At 39.6% G+C, this 20,141-nt stretch overlaps 2 long non-coding RNA genes across 6 annotated transcripts in view; one reads left to right on the forward strand and one right to left on the reverse strand.

Annotated features, from left to right (window-relative positions):
* Positions 1–485: 485 nt before the first annotated feature.
* The window catches only part of LOC130682039 (uncharacterized), a 121,276-nt gene continuing 101,620 nt past the window's right edge, over positions 486–20,141 (reverse strand). For 3 of the 5 annotated variants that reach the window (XR_008995348.1, XR_008995349.1, XR_008995351.1), the window contains 3 exons: positions 11,866–12,093; positions 6,487–6,579; positions 486–3,849 (listed from right to left, as the gene is read on the reverse strand). This is a non-coding gene — a long non-coding RNA (uncharacterized LOC130682039). Of the gene's footprint in view, positions 3,850–6,486; positions 6,580–11,865; positions 12,094–19,756; positions 19,926–20,141 lie in introns of those variants that run through there. The other 2 variants (XR_008995350.1, XR_008995352.1) reach the window with 1 other exon arrangement.
* Positions 9,650–13,928, forward strand: LOC118916704 (uncharacterized). The gene is made up of 3 exons (XR_008995353.1): positions 9,650–9,825; positions 11,885–12,053; positions 12,938–13,928. It is a non-coding gene; the product is annotated as an uncharacterized LOC118916704 (long non-coding RNA).

Here is a 20,141-nt window from a genome sequence, read left to right on the forward strand (position 1 = left end):
TAGGAACCCCCCCTACCCCACTCAGAGGCCAGGGCGGCCAGAAGAAGCAGGCTGGAGGTCAGAGATAGAGAGTCACTCCTCAAGGATACCCAGTCAGGCTGCCGGGGTCTGACTCCAGACACGCGGACCTTTGAGAAGCCGCTCAAGTGTAGCCTCAGCCTAGACTCTCGCAGTGGCCCACGGCTTTCCTCAGTCCCTCGCATCCAAGGAGATGCCTCTGAAAGGGAATCCTGGCCTCCACTCAGGAGACTTTCCCGGCTCCCAAGGGAGACGGGGGATCCACTGAGGGAGATGCAGGGGAACCTGTCGCTCGAGACTTTGAGACCGGTAGCCGGGCTAGTCCCATTTAAGTGGCTGACGAGCGCCCTATGTTGTGTGCCATAGACAGCTTCCTTCTATAAGGACAGTGAAAGAAAAGGCAGGCTCGGATGCCAATACTCACCTCCTTAGTTATCCCAGATGAGCCCACCAAAATAATGCCGGGGTTCTTGTTTGCAGAGTCAAAGAATGAACTTAGCAAACACCCAAGGTAGGAGAGCCAGGGAGAGGCTTTTATTTAGAGATAAAGTGAAAGAACAGACAGAGCTCCTGGCTTACGCCAGGAGGGGACAAGAGAGCCCTGTGCACATAATTTTGACAAACTGTAGGGCTATTTAACATTCCTTGAGGAAATACTTTCCATTGGAATCTTTCTGAAGGAGCTTGTAAATTTAAGGAGGGTACATACAGTAAAAGCAAACTTTTCCCTGCCAAAGCTAAAGGAATAGTAAGAAAACAATCTTTAAGATCATTGATAGCCATGTCCCAGTCTTTATAGCCGGAGAAGGGAGGTCTTGTTGTAAAGGTCCCATAGATTTAAGGACTGCATTAATTTGTCTTAAGTCATGTAAGAGTCTCCATTTTCCTGACCTCTTCTTTATAACAAATACAGGGGAATTCCATGGGCTTGTGTAATCCTCTGGATTATCTGCTTTAGTTTCATGTTGGCCCATTATAGTGTGCCTGACGTCTCGATCCTGGCTCTATGTATGCTTTCCCGGTAGTCTTACCGGATCGACGATCTTCAGGAGCTTTCCCACTCTGAGGTCCCTGTTCGGGTGCCACTTGTTGGCTCCCCTCTGCCTCTGACCCGCAGATTTGGAGGGAACGCGACGGAATGCTGAAGATCTGAGAGGCCAGCCAGGGGACTCAAGGTGTGACAGCACAAGAGTAATGCCGAAAAGGCACTCCTCATATTTATTGAGCAAATGAACTTAAACATCTAAAGAATTCTCAGTAAGGGGTTCAACACAACACACAATTGTTATCTGACCCTGAGTCTAGCCCTGGGGCATGACGCTCCTCAAGGATACCGAAACCATGTGAGGCCGGTCACGAGTTGTGGGAACTGTTTTGGCTCTAATCATTCTGGTTTTGATCTCACATCAAGAGTTGTAGGAAAAACAATCAAGTCATATGTATTTGTACATTTGACTTCTATATTACTTGATTTATGTACTAATCCCATTAATCCCACAGCTGCCCCATAAAGTGCCTCGATCTCAGTCACCACTACATCCTTTACCTTCTCCACAGTGCTTTGCAACAATGCTTTCTCAATCTTCATGGAATTTTTTACCCCCTCCACTGCACCTCACAGCTGGCATTCTCATGCTGCCTCTTCTCATGCTTCTCAGAGGAGTACATCCTTCTCCTATGGCCTTTCTTCATACTGTGAGAAATAGCTTACACATGGCCCCTGCCACCACTTCGGCATCCTGTTTCCTCAAGGATTTCCCAATCTCGTAGAGCCTCCCATGCTGCTTCAGGCATCACCTCCACCTCCCCACAGCCCTACTTCTTAAATATCCCCAAATACCTGTCTAGATATTACAGGAGCAGCAGATTTTAATGACAGGGTAAATATAACTAGAGGAACTAGAGGGAATTATAATATGGAACAAAACTACTAGGATATGATGGCTAAGTATCAATGATCCTTAAAGTCCAGGAATAAAATCACCCATCTCCAGATTTCATTCTGGGTTGATCCTTGTTCCTAGTTTTTCTTCTCTGTCTTGAGGACTGCCCTTTCCTCCCTCTGTAAAGGAGAAAGTCCCCTCTACTAATTTGCTTCATTGTAGGGACAATCTTTTTACTTAACAACATGATCTTTCCACAGCTCCACCCTTCCCCAACTCTGAACATACAACACACATTCACATACATGCCAAAGAACTATCAGTGGCACATAATAACCCCTAGCCAACACATTTCTCAAATTTAAAATTTGTCATTCTACATTAAACTCTATTACTCAGTCTTGAGTTCATGGACTTCAAATCCCATTCCTTCATCTTCTGGCCATTACTGGTTTGTTAACCCTTCATTCTCAATTTGGCCATCCATGGGGATGTAGGTGCCAGCTTGTCTTTAAGTAAGAGTATGAAGCATGGGGCAGGTGGGTCATAATTTTAACAAATCTAGCATTTCCAGTGCATCTCATCTTCACTTTCACCCTTTAAAATATGTTATCCCTACAGATAACCACTGTGGCTCTTGCATCTTCATATTCTCCTGCTCTAGTGGTCATTCCCATCATTATACCATCATGCTCCACTATTCTCTGTCTTAAACAAATTCCTTCCTTTGATGATACTTCCCTACTATTTACTGTTTACATATCTGCTGTTCTTCACAGCCAAACTTTCATGATATGTTTTCTAAATGGGTTGTCTCTGCTTCCTCATCTCCCCCTCCAACAATTCTTGCATCCCCTTCTGTCCTCTACATTGTTTCTTTCTTGTTCTCCAACAACTTTCTGATGTTAAATCAAACATCATTCCTCTGCCCCTGTTTCACTACTTAGTAGCATGGAATGTGCTGCCTACTTCCTTTCCCTTGAATCTTCTGGATTTCAAGAAACCACGCTCCTCTGGTTTTCTTCCTTCTTGTGTGAATTCTATTCTTTGGTTCATTTTTTGGCTCCTCTTCCTCTAAACTCCTCTTCAAGCTGACATGCTCTATGTTGAGGCCTGGGGCTCTCTTTTCTTCCTTGTACGTTTTCTCTCTTAGAAATTTCTTTAAATCAATTTGTATATATTAAATATGTACAGGTATTTGTACATCAATCACACCTCAATAAAGTGGTTTTAGAAATAAAATGTTTCTTTTCCCTCTATGACTGTAAATAGCACTTACATCTGCCAACCTCTGCATTAATCAGGGTGTGCGGTTATGAACAACAGAACGCTCAGGATCATTGAATCAAAAATAAATCTTATCCAAGGATATCAGGTTGTACATGTCATCAATAAGAGAGCTGGAAAACCAGGGTTGGAAAGCAAACAGGGTCTACGTTAGAACCACCATGAAGGTTCTGCCTGAGAAATAGCTTAGTTTTGATATTTTTGTTTGCAACATTGCCACTCTGGCAAAGAGGTTGCATTGGGGATATCTGTCACATATCATTTCCTTTATATTTTTTGTTGTGTATATAATTTAAAGATAATTCTGTAATTTTTATACTGATATATATATATGTACACATACGCACACATACATATATGTATGTAAACCTAGCAATATATTTATGAACATTTTAGGTTACTATACATATTCTTTCTAAAAAACAGCTTTATTAAGATATAACTCAAATACCATAAAACTCAACTTTTACAGTGTACAAGACTGTGTTTTTTATATACACAGAGCCGGGCAACTATCAACACTACATAATTTAAGAGCATTTTTATCTTTCTCCCATACAGTAGGTTGCCTTTTCATTTTGCAGATGATTTCCTTCGATGTGCAGAAGGGTTTTAGTTTGATGTAGTCCCACTTGTGTATTTTTGCTTTTGTTCTCCTTGCCTGGAGAGACATATACAGAAAAAATTGCTAATGTTGATTGGTTTTCAAGAGTTTTGCTCTAGGAGTTTCATGGTTTCATATCTTATTTTAGGTCTTTAATCCATTTTGAGTTCATTTTTGTTTATGGTATAAGACAGTGACCCAGTTTCATTGTTTTTCATGCAGCTGCCCAATTTTCACAACACTATTTATTGAAGATGGTCTCAATATAAAAAATTAAAAACTTTTTAAACAGTATTTTTATCTTTCAAAAAGAAAACCTATATAAGTCCATTAAAAATACATAGCAATCCAAATTTGGAATCAACTAACGTCAGAGCTTTGAAATATATGAAAGAATTATTGTCAATGATACAGGGATAAATAGACATACCCACAATTGTAATTGTGTACTTTCAACATCTTTCTGCCAGAAATTCACAAAACTAGACAAAAAAATATGACAAAGGATATTATGTTGAACACTACCAACCAACTTTACCTAACTGATATTTATGAATCCTAACACCTACCAACTTCAGAATACACATTCTTTGTGAGAGCATGTGGACCATCTACCAAACTAAACTGATTTCTGGGTGGTAAGATGTGTCTCAATATTTATCAAAGGATATCCTCAACCTAATAAACTATATCAATGAAAAACCTGCATGTAACATTTATACTCAATGATCAAAGGCTAAGTGGTTGCTCCATAACACGGGGAGACTCTCTCTTATTTAATATTGCACTAGAGGACCTCATCAGTTCTATAAGGCAAGGAAATAAAATAAAGATCATAAGGATTGGCAAGGAAGAATTTAAACTGTAATTACCACAGAATACATGATTTTGTTAATAAAAGCATATTCAATCTACAAAATATTGCTGAAACTAAGAAGCATGTTTAACAAGGTCACAGGATACAAAGCCAAAAAAATAAATCAACTGTGTCCATACACTATTAATGAATGACTGGAAAATGCAATTTAAAAAACAATGTCATTTACATAAATATGAGCGACTTCTTCATGAGTATATCTCCCCGGGCAAGGGAAACAAAAGCAAAAATGAACAAGTGGGACTATATCAAGCTGAAAAGCTTCTGTACAGCAAAGGACACCATCAGTAGAACAAAAAGGCATCCTACAGTATGGGAGAATATATTCATAAATGACAGATCCGATAAAGGCTTGACATCCAAAATATATAAAGAGCTCACACACCTCGACAAACAAAAAGTGAACAATCCAATTAAAATTGTGCAGGGGAGCTGAACAGACAGTTCTCCAAAGAAGAAATTCAGATGGCCAACAGACACATGAAAAGATGCTCCACATGGCTAGTCATCAGAGAAATGCAAATCAAAACCACAATGAGATATCCCCTCACACCAGTAAGGATCGCCACCATCCAAAAGACAAACAGCAACAAATGTTGGCGAGGTTGTGGAGAAAGGGGAACCCTCCTACACTGCTGGTGGGAATGTAAATTAGTTCAACCATTGTGGAAAGCAGTATGGAGGTCTCTCAAAAAGCTCAAAATAGAAATACCATTTGACCCAGGAATCCCACTTCTAGGAATTTACCCTAAGAATGCAGCAGCCCAATTTGAAAAAGACAGATGCACCCCTATGTTTATCGCAGCACTGTTTACAATAGCCAAGAAATGGAAGCAACCTAAGTGTCCATCAGTAGATGAATGGATAGAGAAGAGGTGGTACATATACACAATGGAATATTATCCAGCCATAAGAAGAAAACAAATCCTACCATTTGCAACAACATGGATGGAGCTAGAGGGTATTATGCTCAGTGAAATAAGCCAGGCGGAGAAAGACAAGTACCAAATGATTTCACTCATCTGTGGAGTATAACAACAAAGCAAAAACTGAAGGAACAAAACAGCAGGAAACTCACAGAACCCAAGAAAGGACTAACAGTTACCAAAGGGAAAGGGACTGGGGAGGATGGGTGGGCAGGGAGGGAGAAGGGGGAGAGAAGACGAAAGGGGGCCTTATGATTAGCATGTATAATGTGAGGGGTGGGGCACAGGGAGGGCTGTGCAACACAGAGAAGACAAGTAGTGATTTTATAGCATCTCACTACGCTGATGGAGAGTGACTAATGGGATATGTGGGGGGCACTTGGTGAAGGGGGGAGTCTAGTAAACATAATGTTCCTCATGTAATTGTAGATTAATGATACCAAAATTTTTAAAAAATGTTTAAAAATAATAATAATAATGTCATTTAAAATAGTATCAGATAACTCTAAATATCTAAGAATAAATCTAGCAAAAGTGTGCAAAATTCTTACACCGAAAGCTATCAACTATCACTAAGAGAAATTTTAAAAGACCTAAATAAATGCAGCAAGACTTAAAAACTCACCATTTTATGTCATTTCTCCCCAAACTTATTTATAGATTCCCTATCAAAACTGCAACAGATTTTTTGAAGAAATTGGTGAACTGATTCAAAAATAATGTAAAAACATGAAATATCTAGCATACTCAAAATTTTCTTGAAAAAGTCCAGTTACATTGCCCTACTTCAGGACTTGCTTATAAATTTACAGCAATCAAGACAATATGGGACTGATATAAGAGTAGCCAAATAGATAAATGGAAAATAATAGACAGCAGAAATAGACCTACATGTTCAGTCGGGTGATCTTCATCCTAAGGCATCAAGCAAATTCAAATGTTAAGATGTCAATGTTCTTCAGCCAACGACGTCTAGAAAGATACCTGTAATTAAACAAGCTGTAACAAGGGAGAACATGCGCCATGGAGAATCACTTTTTGTTGGGGGGTGTTGATAAGACGGTGTTTAAAAGAACCTACTAAAGGATTTGAGCTTGGGTTGAATGACTTGCGGAGAGTCTAAGGAAAGGAAGTTTCAATCTAGATCAAGTGCTTTAAGAAGGTATGGGCAATTTTGTGACTGGGTATCTCAATACAGTTTCTCTATAGGGAGGGGGGACTAGAAGGAAGATAAATTTATAATTGGCAAAGAAGTAGCAGTCACTCATTTTCGCCAAGAAAGAGGGCATGTGGTATTTGATGTGTGGCACAGGGACCTTGTTTTTGTCTGCGCTGAGACACAATTGTGGAGAAGCCATACTTGGTGTCATTTTATCACGCTCTCAGAATAACCTTGGTCAAGATTGGTATTCTGTGAAAATGTTTGTGTGTTAGGAGAATAGCATGGCCGAGCTGTGAGTGCCTGACCAGCTTCTGGATGTCAGGAAGTGCATATTTTATCTTTCTCAATGAAAGCTTTTTAAAAATATATATAAATAATCCTTTGGGGCGAATAACTTTAGATTTACAGGAAAGGTGCAAAGAGATACAGAGAACATTGATGCCTTCTGCCCTGTAGATTAAGCCATAAAGAAAATAGGGAAGATGTGTCTGCTGGGATTTTGGCAGGGGTTGCTAAATTTTCTCTCCCAGCAAGCAGCAAGAGTGAGCTTTCTAAGGATCCTCACAGATCTTTTTTGTGGGCATCTAGTGGGGATCCTGGAGGAAAAGCTCACAGGATGGTGTGAAACTCCTCCCAGACTTCATACTTCCCTGGTAGCCCCCACTCAGCCTTTAGAAATTTATTGAAATTTTCTAATTTAATCTTGTTAATGGCTTATATAGCATTCATGTAGTGTGTGTCCCAAGTAAGCAAATGCTTACTTTGATCCTCTTTCTACCCGCAAGTACCTATCTTTCACTAAATTTTGTGTGTGAAGTTTTCCGTGAGACCTCAGTTCTCCGAAGGGTTCCAAAGTGAGTCATTAATTTGCAGTTTTCCCACTTCTTATTTTATGGGTAGGAAGGATGCTCCTTTCAGCTCTGGGCATTTCTGAGTTCAAACCAGAAGTACTCAGGAAAATCTTTTTGACAGAAGATGCTGGATCAGATGAATGTCCATGTGAAAGGAAATTTGATCCCTGACCCCTACCAAACTTCATATACATCCCTACTTATCATTGTCTATTGTTTGGGCCTCCTGAAGACACCATCTGTCAAACCATCCTATGTGTTTCTAAAAGTCCTACTAGCTTTTTTTTTTACTCCAGCAAAGTCCCTTTGCCTGTTGTTGGTCTGCTCCTTAGTCTACAAAGACTCAGCACATAACTCTAGTGGCAACTGACCTCTGTTCACCAAGGAGACATGTTCTGCTATAAAATTAATTTCTCTAAACCTCTTCATACACACAGTTCTTTGGTGTCCTTAAAAATGTGTGCTTTTGTGCTTTCTTAACTTAACAAGCTTTTGTCTCAGTTGGTATTATTGTCACAACTTTGTCATGACTTTCTACCTTTTAAACAGAAGTGTCATACCTATTAATACTTATTTAAATAGAATGTTCAGAGAAGGTAAACTGAGAGCTGACTGCCACAAACCATTTCTAACTAGAAGTCCTCATGTTTATTTTTCTAAAGTAAAATTGAAATAATATTCCACAAGCATTTTGTAAATTTCATATCCCATATATTGCAGACAAATTTGGATATTTTAGATAATCTTTAAACATATATTTATTAGTGCCTGAATACAGTAGGCTACAGATGTACCATAATTCATTTAAACAACCCCTTACTGGGGGCCATTTACATTTTATCCTGGTAATAAGTAGGGAAATCTACAGGTTTAAGTAAGTACCTGAGATATAGATAGTTTTCAAAGGCATTGACATGCTTTCTTTTTATTAAGGTATCATTGATATACAATCACATGGGCAACATTCTGATAACTAGATTCCCCCTTTTTCAAGTCCCCACCACATACCCCATTACAGTCACTGTCCATCAGCATAAGTCACTACTTGTCTTCTCTGTGCTATACTGCCTTCCCCATGATCCCGCCCTACATTATGTGTGCTAATCGTAATGCCCCTTAATCCCCTTATGCTTCCCTTCCCACCCACACTTCCCAGTCCCTTTCCCTTTGGCAACTGTTTGTACATTCTTGGGTTCTGTGAGTCTGCTGCTGTTTTGTTCCTTCAGTTTTTGCTTTGCTGTTGTACTCCACAGATGAGTGAAATGATCTGATACTTGACTTTCTCCACCTGGCTTATTTCACTGAGCATAATGCCCTCGAGCTCCATCCATGTTGTTGCAAATGGTAGGATTTGCTTTCTTCTTATGGCTGAGTAATATTCCATTGTGTATATGTACCACATCTTCTTTATCCATTCATCTACTGATGGACACTTAGGTTGCTTCCATTTCTTGGCTATTGTAAATAGTGCTGCGATAAACATATGGGTGCATATGTCTTTTTCAGACTGGGCTGCTATATTCTTAGGGTAAATTTCTAGGAGTGGAATTCCTGGGTCAAACGGTATTTCTATTTTGAGTTTTGAGAGGCACCTCCATACTGCTTTCCACAATGGTTGAACCAATTTACATTCCCACCAGCCGAGAAGGAGGGTTCCCCCTTTCTCCACATCCTCACCAGCATTTGTTGTTGTTTGTCTTATGGATGTTGGCCATCCTAACTGGTGCGAGGTGATATCTCACTGTGGTTTTAATTTGCATTTCTTTGATGATTAGCGATGTTGTAGTAAAGTAGAAAATGTTAAGGCTTGCTCGGGGTCACATGAGTTCACCAGGCTCAAGGTATGCACTCCTTTCCCAGAGGAGCTGGCCACTCCTCAGGGAGAAGGGAACAACAACCCTGGGCTGCGTGCCAGCGACACTTGTCCTTGGGCTATGTGCCCGGGATAACTACCTTCGGAAACGTGCCCGGGACGTTTCTATTAATAGCAAGTCGCGAACACGGCCCTGGCTCCTGGCCAGATCCGGGTCCGAACGTGAATCATGCATGCGCCTACTGGCACTGAGCCTCTTTTGTTTAAACTAGCATAAATATCAACTTAGAGAAACCGTGAGCAGCCTTCCCCCGATCATGCTTGGAGTACTGCTGCCTTGTCGTCCTCCCCTGAAACTTGCCCGTGATGATTTGTTTTCCGGTACTGATGATGGGGTTCTAGTGGTATGATGGACTGATTCTTTCTTTCTTTCTTTCTTTCTTGTTCTTCCTTTTTGTTGTTTTCCTGAAACTTCTCTGTGTCTCTCTCTTTTCCCTTATCTCTCTCCTCCTCTTTTAATAAAGTGAAAGTATACTAAACGGCTGTGGCTTATGGTGGTGTGTCTTGCGTATCAAGCCCAAAACAGCATTTAAACCTGGGCACAGCAATTGATAAACTGATTATCAATACAAATTGGCATCACGGACAGGATACGCACGACCACCGAAGCAATGCCCCCTTTTAAGAAAAAGAGTGAGGTTTTATGCGTGATTTGTGATATTCCTGGCTGGGAGGACCCTCAGTTTTCCTCCCTTGTCAAAGAATGGGCTTTGGGAACTGGTCTCAGTGAGCCCTGGGGTGGAAAACTGTGTAATGCAGATGTGCCCCAACTGGCTGAGGTCCTTAAGACCGTTCCGGTAGAGGTGAGTCACAGTTTGGACAGTAAAGAAAACTGATGGTTCCTGTAGGATGACTGTAGACTATAGAGAATTGAACAAAGTCACTCCTCCCCTAATTGCTGCAGTTCCTGAAACAATAACTTTAATTGAACATATCCAATCTCATCCTGGTACCTGGTATGCAGTCATAGATGTAGCCAATGCTTTTTTTACTATTCCCATTGACTCCAAGCAATGGGAATATTTTGCATTCATGTGGCAAAGATGTCAATATACCTTCACCCACCTGCCACAGGCTATAAGCATAGCCCAACTATTTGTCACCGCCTGGTTGCCAAACATTTAGATGAATGTCCAATTCACCCTGATTTATTAATTACTCATTATATAGATGATATTTTAATCCAAGGTCCTGATGAGCATTTAGTGCAGTGTTATTTAGACCAAATGGTAACTCCTCTGAAACAGAAAGGTTGGGAAATCAATCCAGACAAAATACAAGGACCAGCACAAGAAGTGACATTTTTGGGAATTCATTGGAATTTCGAGCACAGGGCCATATTACCAAAAGCCCGAGAGAAAATTCTAGATTTTGCCCCTCCTAGGAATAAAAAGGAAGCTCACAAGTTTATTGGTCTGTTTAGATATTAGAAGAACCATATTCCCCACTTGGGACAGATTTTACAGCCCTCATATAAGATCCCTAGGAAGAAATATGAGTTTGACTGGGGGCCCGAACAAATCCAAGCATTTGAGGCAGCAAAGGCTACAATTCAGGCTGCCCTTGACTTGTGGCCTATACGAGAGGGACCCTTAGAGCTTATGGTTACTCAAATTATGCTAATTGGAGCTTATGGCAAAAACAAGACTCTAAACGGGTTCCCCTAGGATTTGGGGCCCAAAAATTACCTGAATCAGGACAGCATTATACTCCTTTTGAACAACAACTACTGGCAGCATATTGGGCATTAACTGAAACTGAACAATTAACCCTTAATCATGAAGTAGCCCTGAGACCCAGTATACCAATCATGCAGTGGATTATGAGTGATCCAGCTTCCCATAAAATTAGGCATGCTCAAGAATCCAGCATTATTCAGTGGAAATGGTATATTCAAAATAGAGCTAAAGTTGGGCCATCTGGAATATTAGGTCTACATGAACAAATAATAGACACTCCCACAATAGATGACTTTCAACCAATAGCAATAGAACTGGTTAATTCCCCTGTTGTATATAACTATGGCTATAATTCCCTCTCAACTGAGCAGAAAAAAGCATGCCTGGTTTACTGACAGTTCGGCTAAATATATTGGCCATACTAGATATTAGAAAGCAGTAGTTTATAATCCAGTGACTAAAATGGTCTTAGAGACCAGTGGTGAAGGAAAAAGTAGCCAATTTGTTGAATTACAAGCAGCCTACCAGGCAATGAACTTTGAGAGAGATAAGGAATGTCATATTTTTACTGACTCTTGGGCAGTAGCCCAAGGATTAGGCACTTGGATGCCTGAATGGGAAAAAGATCAATGGAAATTTTACGACAAAGATCTTTGGGGAGCCGATATTTGGAAAGATATTTGGGAAATTGCTAAAACCCCTAACCTGTCTGTGTTCCATGTAGGCGCTCACGCTAAGAAGACTTCGGTTGAACGTGAGTATAACGCTGATGTGGATTGCTTAGCAGCTATAGCTGAAGTGGAATGTTCTACTCCCATTAGTGATGAAACATTAGCACTTGCACGATGGATTCATCACAAGACAGGACATGCAGGCTCTGCTGCTATGCACAGGTGGGCACCGGACCGCAGAATAGGTGTCCCTTTATCTGACCTAAAAACAGTTAAAGAACAATGCACAACTTGCCAACTAGATGAACACTGGCCTTTGCCCAAGATTATAACTGGAGAACTCTTGCAAGGCAAAGCACCCACTCAAATTTGGCAAATAGATTATATTGGACCCCTACCTCTATCTAAGAGATGCAAATACATCTGTACATGTGTGGACACGTATTCGGGTGTCCTAGTAGCCTGTACATATAAGCGAGCCGCTCAGAACTATACCATCAAGACTCTAGACATCATTGCTCTATATTATGTCATCCCTTTGCAAATTCAAAGTGATAATGGGTCTCATTTTAAGGGGCTGTCCATCCCAATGCTCAAGCCCCTTATGCTAGCATTACTGCTTCCGCAGGCTATGACCTGCATAATATAGAAGTATGGCTAGATCCCGCCACTACTGAAACTGTAGCTACTGGATTAGGCATCCAAATACCCAAGGGATATTATGGTCAGATAGCTCCCCGGTCCAGTTTAGCTCAAAAAGAGATCCAGATAATGGCTGATATCATTGATTCAGACTACGTAGGAGAAATTAAAATTCTACTACATAATGTTTCTAAAGAGACTCTACACTTCTTGCCCGGCACCAGAATAGCACAAATACAAATAATCCCTTAGGCTACTACTGATCACTGGGAAAAGATAGATACTCCTCCTAACCCCACCATGAGATTTGCTGGAACCAAAGTAAGGGTAGAAAGACATGCTGCAGACCCTCCACGGGCTGGAAAGTTATAGCTCAAGGAGACAACAATGTAGTTGTAGTCATGTTCCCTCAACAAGAACAACCTGAAATGTATCCTATTAACCAATTGTTTTTACGGAACTAGATTATATTATAGACTCCTCTGCTGTGGACACCTGCAATGAGTAATGCGTGGACACCTGGAACTCAACTAGGACTGCCAATCCACTACAACATTACCAGAGCTGAGTGGCAGTATGCATGGAAGAACCTTACTGTACCACGCTCCCAAGATTCTTTCCAGCGTCGTGCTAACCAACCCTGTTCTATTGCAAATGTAACAGTATCAGCAAATAGCAATATGACTGTATGGAAAGGAAATAAGGAAAACCGATACCGCATGGTAGTTTCTAGCTCCCCACCTATTAATTTTATTTTTAAAACCAAAGTTAATGTTACTTGTTGTAGTGCGAATATTTCCACTCATTCAAATACTTATACTAGTTTTGTAGCTAGCATTTTACAGACTGTGCAATACTGTAATAATTCAAAACATAATCTGAATTGAACTGTTAACAGTTCTCATTTTATTCTTTGTACTAACACCACTCCAATCATAAATAAGACATCTTGGGTAGATTATATATGGGTCTCAGTAAAACAACCCCTGAAGAGTGCCACCCCTCAGATAGTGCGTATCCCTAGGACCTGTACCAATATCTCTGTTGCTGCACCCCAGAGAGTAATACATTTTAACATTTCTTTTCCCACCTTACCTAAATTCAACCATAAATGCCGTGCTTGGTATGACACTCTTTTAGGTGGCCTTGGCTCTAGATTAGGTGTAGATAATTCTATTGATTTAGAAGCTTTAGCGCATCGCCTTAAAAATACTGGATCAGATGTATCCAAAGCTGTGACCTTAAATGCTAAATGGTTACCCACTACTATTATTCCCCATGAGCAAACGTTAGCTTATCAGAAACAGATGTTGCATATCTTTACTGACTCTAGTATTAAGCAATATTGGATTGAGACTAATACTACTGCTTTATTCAGTTGGACTAAATGTTCCTTGCAATTATTGTACACTTTAATACAAAAAGAAAATGCACAACGTCTCCTTACGCAAAGTTCTCCCGACACTTGGAGAACTATGCTCTCTATTACCAATAATGTTTGGATAGCCATGAATGCTCCCGTTGTTAATTGCACTGCTTTATGGTGCGTAGGCACTGTTATTTGTTACTTTCCTAAAGTTGTTAAAACCTTACGTTCTTTTCATACTTTGCCTATTATTAAGGATAATTATTTTCTACAAGCACAGATAGAAGGCACTCATATAGACAATAGTAATATTATTTACAAACTAACTGATTGTCTATCTACTGACCAAGGGCCAGTTTGTAATGGCCTTCTTCGTATAATGGAACCCTGTTTGCTTTCTCATTCAACTAACTTGTGTATTCTCACTGCATTCCCAATAAGCAATTTTTCTGTTTTATATGAGATAGAACCCCAACATGTCTGTTTTGCTAGCTCTAACCTGACGGAATTACACAGCATGGGACTTTCCTCTCCCTTCTCAGGATGTCTGCAGCGTCTCGAGTTGCTCCACTGGAACGGTGGTGTTTTCTACCTAGCTCCCGATCTGGAGGATGATGAGGCTTTTTCCTGGACTCCTCCTCACTTACAACCTCCTTCTGCATATCTGAATTTAACTCTAGCAACCATCTTACAGAATTCCCAATTGTTATCTCGTCCTTTGGCTAATAATCAAAGAGCCCTAGCTGAGCATCAATTGATTACCACTATAACATTCAACCAATTAAAAGACCTTTCTCATGTTATAACCCAGGACTCTAATCACCACTGGTGGGACTCTTTGTTTGGAAGTTCCACTGCCTACAAATATTTCTCAGCTATATATACCCCTCTTCTATTAATAATTATAACCCCCATTGTTTTGTGCTTCTGTAACTTTTGAATGCATCGCCGTATGCGAAAGATACGTACCATGTTTGTGTTGAGACGTGCACATACAGACACTATGCATATTTCCCCAAGCAGCCCTAGGACCGAATTGTAGTAAAGTATAAAATGTTAAGGCCTGCTCGGGGTCATATGAGTTTACCAGGCTCAAGGTATGCACTCCTTTCCCAGAGGAGCTGGCCACTCCTCAGGGAGAAGGGAACAACAACCCTGGGCTGCGTGCCAGAGACACTTGTCCTTGGGCTATGTGCCCGGGATAACTACCTTGGGGAACGCGCCCAGGACGTTTCTATTAACAGCGAGCCATGAACGCGGCCCCGGCTCCTGGCCAGATCTGGGTCCGTACGTGACTCATGCATGCGCCTATTGGCACTGAGCCTCTTTTGTTTAAACTAGCATAAATATCAGCTTAGAGAAACCGTGAGCAGCCTTCTCCCAATCGTGCTTGGAGTACTGCTGACTTGTCCTCCTCCCCTGAGACTTGCCCGTGATGATTTGTTTCCCGGTGCTGATGATGAGGTCCTAGTGGTATGATGGACTGATTCTTTCTTTCTTTCTTGTTCTTCCTTTTTGTTGTTTTCCTGAAACTTCTCTGTGTCTCTCTCTTTTCCCTTATCTCTCTCCTCCTCTTTTAATAAAGTGAAAATATGCTAAACGGCTGTGGCTTGTGGTGGTGTGTCTTGCATATCGAGCCCAAATTAGCATTTAAGCCTGTGCACAGCAATTGATAAACTGATTATCAATACAGATGTGCAGCATCTTTTCATGTGCCTGTTGGCCATCCGAATTTCTTCTTTGGAGAAGTGTCTGTTCATATTCTCTGTCCATTTTTTAATGGGGTTGTTTGCTTTTTGGTTGTAGAGGCACAGGAGCTGTTTATATATTTTGGATGTCAACCCCTTATCAGATATGTCATTTGTGAATATGTTCTCCCATACTGTAGGATGCCTTTTTGTTCTACTGATGGTGTCCTTTGCTGCACAGAAGCTTTTTAGTTTGATACAGGCCCACTTGTTCATTTTTGCTTTTGTTTCCCTTGACAACGGAGATATGTTCTTGAAAAAGTTGCTCATGTTCATATGCAAGAGAGTTTTGCCTGTGTTTTCTTCTAAGAGTTTTATGGTTTCATGACTTCCATTCAGGTCTTTGATCCATTTTGAGTTTACTTTAGTGTATGGAGTTAGACAGTAAACCAGTTTCATTCTCTTACATATAGCTGTCCAGTTTTGCCAACACCAGTTGTTGAAGAGGCTGTCGTTTCCCCATTGTATATCCATGGCTCCTTTATGGTATATTAATTGACCATATATTCTTGGGTTTATATCTGGACTCTATTCTGTTCCATTGGTCTATGGGTCTGTTCTTGTGCCAGTACCAAATTGTCTTGATTACTATGCCATTGAAGTAGAGTTTGAAGTTGGGGAGAATAATGCCCCTGCTTTATTCTTCCTTCTCAGGATTGCCTTGGCTATTCGGGGTCCTTTGTGGTTCCACATGAATTTTAGAACTATTTGCTCTAGTTCGTTGAAGGATGCTGTCGGTATTTTCATAGGAATTGCACTGAATCTGTAGATTGCTTTAGGCAGGATGGCCATTTTGACTATATTAATTCTTCCTACCCAAGAACATGGGATGAATTTCCATTTACTAGTGTCCTCTTTAATTTCTCTCAAGAGTGTCTTGTAGTTTTCATGGTATAGATCTTTCACTTCTCTTTTTGATGCAATTGTGAATGGAATTGTTTTCTTCATTCCTCTTACGGCTGGTTCATTGTTAGTGTATAGGAATGCAACAGATTTCTGTGTATTAATATTTTATATCCTGCAACTTTGCTGAATTCAGATATTAGATCTAGTAGTTTTGGAGTGGATTCTTTAGGGTTTTTTATGTACAGTATCATGTCATCTGCAAACAGGGACAGTTTAACTTCTTCCTTATCAATCTGGATGGCTTTTATTTATTTGTGTTGTCTGATTGCCATGGCTAGGATCTCCAGAACTGTGTTGAATAAAAGTGGGGAGACTGGGCATCCTCGTCTTGTTCCTGATCTTAAAAGAAAAGCTTTCAGCTTCTCGCTGTTAAGTATGATGTTGGCTGTGGGTCTGCCATATATGGCCTTTATTATGTTGAGGTACTTGCCGTCTATACCCATTTTGTTGAGAGTCTTTATCATGAATAGGTATTGAATTTTGTCGAATGCTCCTTCAGCATCTATGGAGATGATCCTGTGGCTTTTGTCCTTCTTGTTATTGATATAGTGGATGATGTTGATGGATTTTCGAATGTTGTACCATCCTTGCATCCCTGGGATGAATCCCACTTGATCATGATGGATGATCTTTTTGATATATTTTCAAATTGTTTGCTAATATTTTGTTGAGTATTGTTGCATCTATGTTCATCAGAGATATAGGCCTGCAATTTTCTTATTTTGTCGTGTCTTTGCCTGGTTTTGGTATTGGAGGGATGCTGGCTTCATAGAACGTGTTTGGAAGTATTCCCTCCTCTTCTATTTTTTGAAAAATTGTAAGGAGAATGGGTATTATGTCCTTTCGAAATGTCTGACAAAATTCATCTGTGAATCCATCTGGCCCAGGAATTTTGTTCTTAGGTAGGTTTTTGATTACCGGTTCAATTTCATTACTGGTCATTGGTCTGTTCAGATTTTCTGTTTCTTCCTGGGTCAGTCTTGGAAGGCTGTACTTTTCTACAAAGTTGTCCATTTCTTCTAGGTTATCCAGTTTGTCAGCATGTAATTTTTCTTTATATTCTATAGTAATTCTTTTTATTTCTGTGGTGTCTGTAGTGATTTTTTCCTTTCTCATTTCTGATTCTGTTTATGTGTTTAGATTCTTTTTTTCTTGATAACTCTGGCTAGGGGTTTATCTATTTTGTTTATTTTCTCAAAGAACCAGCTCTCGGTTTCATTAACTTTTCTGTTGTTTTATTTGTCTCAAATTTACTTATTTCTTATTATGATGTCCCTCCTTCTACTGACTTTGGGCCTCACTTGTTCTTCTGTTTCCAGTTTCAATAATTGTGAATTTAGACTATTCATTTGGGATTGTTCTTCCTTCTTTAATTTTTTAAATTTCCTGCATTGCTATATACTTTCCTCTTAGACCTGCCTTCGCTGTATCCCACAGAAGTTGGGGTGTTGTTCTGTTGATTTAATTTTTCTCCATATATTGCTTGATCTCTGTTTTAATTTGGTCAGTGATCCATTGATTATTTAGGAGCATGTTGTTAAGCCTCCATGTGTTTGTGAGCCTTTTTGCTTTCCTTGTACAATTATTTGTAGCTTGATACCTTTGTGATCTGAGAAGTTGGTTTGTACAATTTCAATCTTTTTGAATTTGCTGAGGCTCTTTTTGTGGCCTAGTATGTGGTCTATTCTAGAAAATGTTCCAGGTGCCCTTGAGAAGAATGTGTATCCTGCTGCTTTTGGGCAGAGTGTTCTATAGGTGTTTGCTAGGTCCATCTGTTCTAATGTGTTGTTCAGTGGCTCTGTCTCCTTACTTATTTTCTGCCTGGTTGATCTCTCCTTTGGAGCGAGTGGAGTGTTGAAGTCTCCTAAAATGAATTCAATGCATTCTATTTCCTCCTTTAATTCTGTTAGTATTTGTTTCACATATGTAGGTGCTCATATTTTGGATGCATAGGTATTTATAATAGTTATATCCTCTTGTTGGACTCACCCCTTTATTACTCTGTAATGTCCTTCTTTGTCTCTTGTGACTTTCTTGGTTTTGAAGTCTATTTTGTCTGATATAAGTACTGCAACACCTGCTTTTTTCTCCCTATTGTTTGCATGAAATATCTTTTTCCATCCCTTCACTTTCAGTCTGTGTGTGTCTTTGGGTTTGAAGTGAGTCTCTTGTAGTCAGCATATAGATGGGTCTTGCTTTTTTATCCATTCTGTAACTCTATGTCTTTTGATTGGTGCATTCAGTCCATTTACATTTAGGGTGATTATCAATAGATACGTACACAAATGTTTTTTACTATGCTTGAAGATAACATTTTATGTTAGAAAAAATTAAAAGGAGTACATTAGTGCATTTAAGTGAAAAAAAATTTTTGGTCAATAAAAGGAAAGGAGGTACAGATGAGATAGGAAGAAACCACTATAAATATTCTCAAGTCCCAGGACCACAAATTTTAACTGAGCTCAGGATATAGTTAGAATCAGAGGAGGAGAAGCAAGAGGGAACGAAGTTTCATGTAAACCTTGAAGGTGAAATAACTAAGTAGGATCAAGGTAAAATAACTAAGTCTTTATGAATCCAAATTGCATATTTCTGTTATTATTAGAAGAAAGCATAGCCTGGGAGAGGGCGGCATGCCTCTCTTGGTGGCATGTGTGATTTGAAGAGAGTGCTTAGTCGTTATGGCAGTCTGCTGTGTTAATTGCTCTTCTTTGCCTCTTGCTTCTGCCAAAGATTGTCATTTTATCCAGAGTTGGTTGAATGACAATATTTAGGCAATCTTGGACACACAATTTGTAATATTTTATTATTCCACACACTGCTGTAATAGGCATGCTGTATACAAAGTTCTAATCAATCTTATTTTTTCCCATGGGATTAATTCCCAGAAGCTAGTCTAACAGATTACCTTCCCTTTACATATTGCCGAATACTTCTGCATGTTCTTCTTTTAATGACCAAGTCCTAAAAGTTTCTACATAATTTATTTTCCCCAAGCAGGGCATAAGTCATAAGAACGTTACAAGAAAGGCAACTTACAGGTTAACCCCATGATTAAAATGGGAGCAAGAATACATGTTAGAAAATAGAATCTGGTAACATATAAAAGTTAATACATCATGACTAAAAGGGTCATTTTCCAGGAGGTAGGTATGGTTTAGCATTGGAAAAGACTATCAGCATATTTGTTAACATTCATAAAAGGAGAAAAATCATATAATAATCTCAGTAAGTGCAGAAAAATAATCTTTTAAACTAAGGACTAGAAGAAAATTATTTATTCTGATCAAGATTACATGCAAAACTCTACAGCAAACATCATAGCTAATGGTGAATTACTGAAAGCATTCTTCTTGAGACTTGGAATCGTGGGTTTCGTACAAGGATGGCCATTACTCCCACTTTTGTTCCACAGCATACTGGTAATCTTAGCTACAGAAATAAAGCCAAAAAGTTAATTAAATCAAAAAGGAAGGAATTAAAATGTCTTTATTCATAACTGACATAATTATGTGCATATACAATTCAGAAGAACATGCACGCTCTTAGAATACATAAATGAATTAAGCAAAGTCACAAGATACAGGGTCAATACACAAAGACCAATCATTTTTCTATACATTTGCAACCAACAAATGTTTTGGAAAA

This window comes from Manis pentadactyla, chromosome X, assembly GCF_030020395.1.
Source record: "Manis pentadactyla isolate mManPen7 chromosome X, mManPen7.hap1, whole genome shotgun sequence".
NCBI lineage: Eukaryota > Metazoa > Chordata > Mammalia > Pholidota > Manidae > Manis > Manis pentadactyla.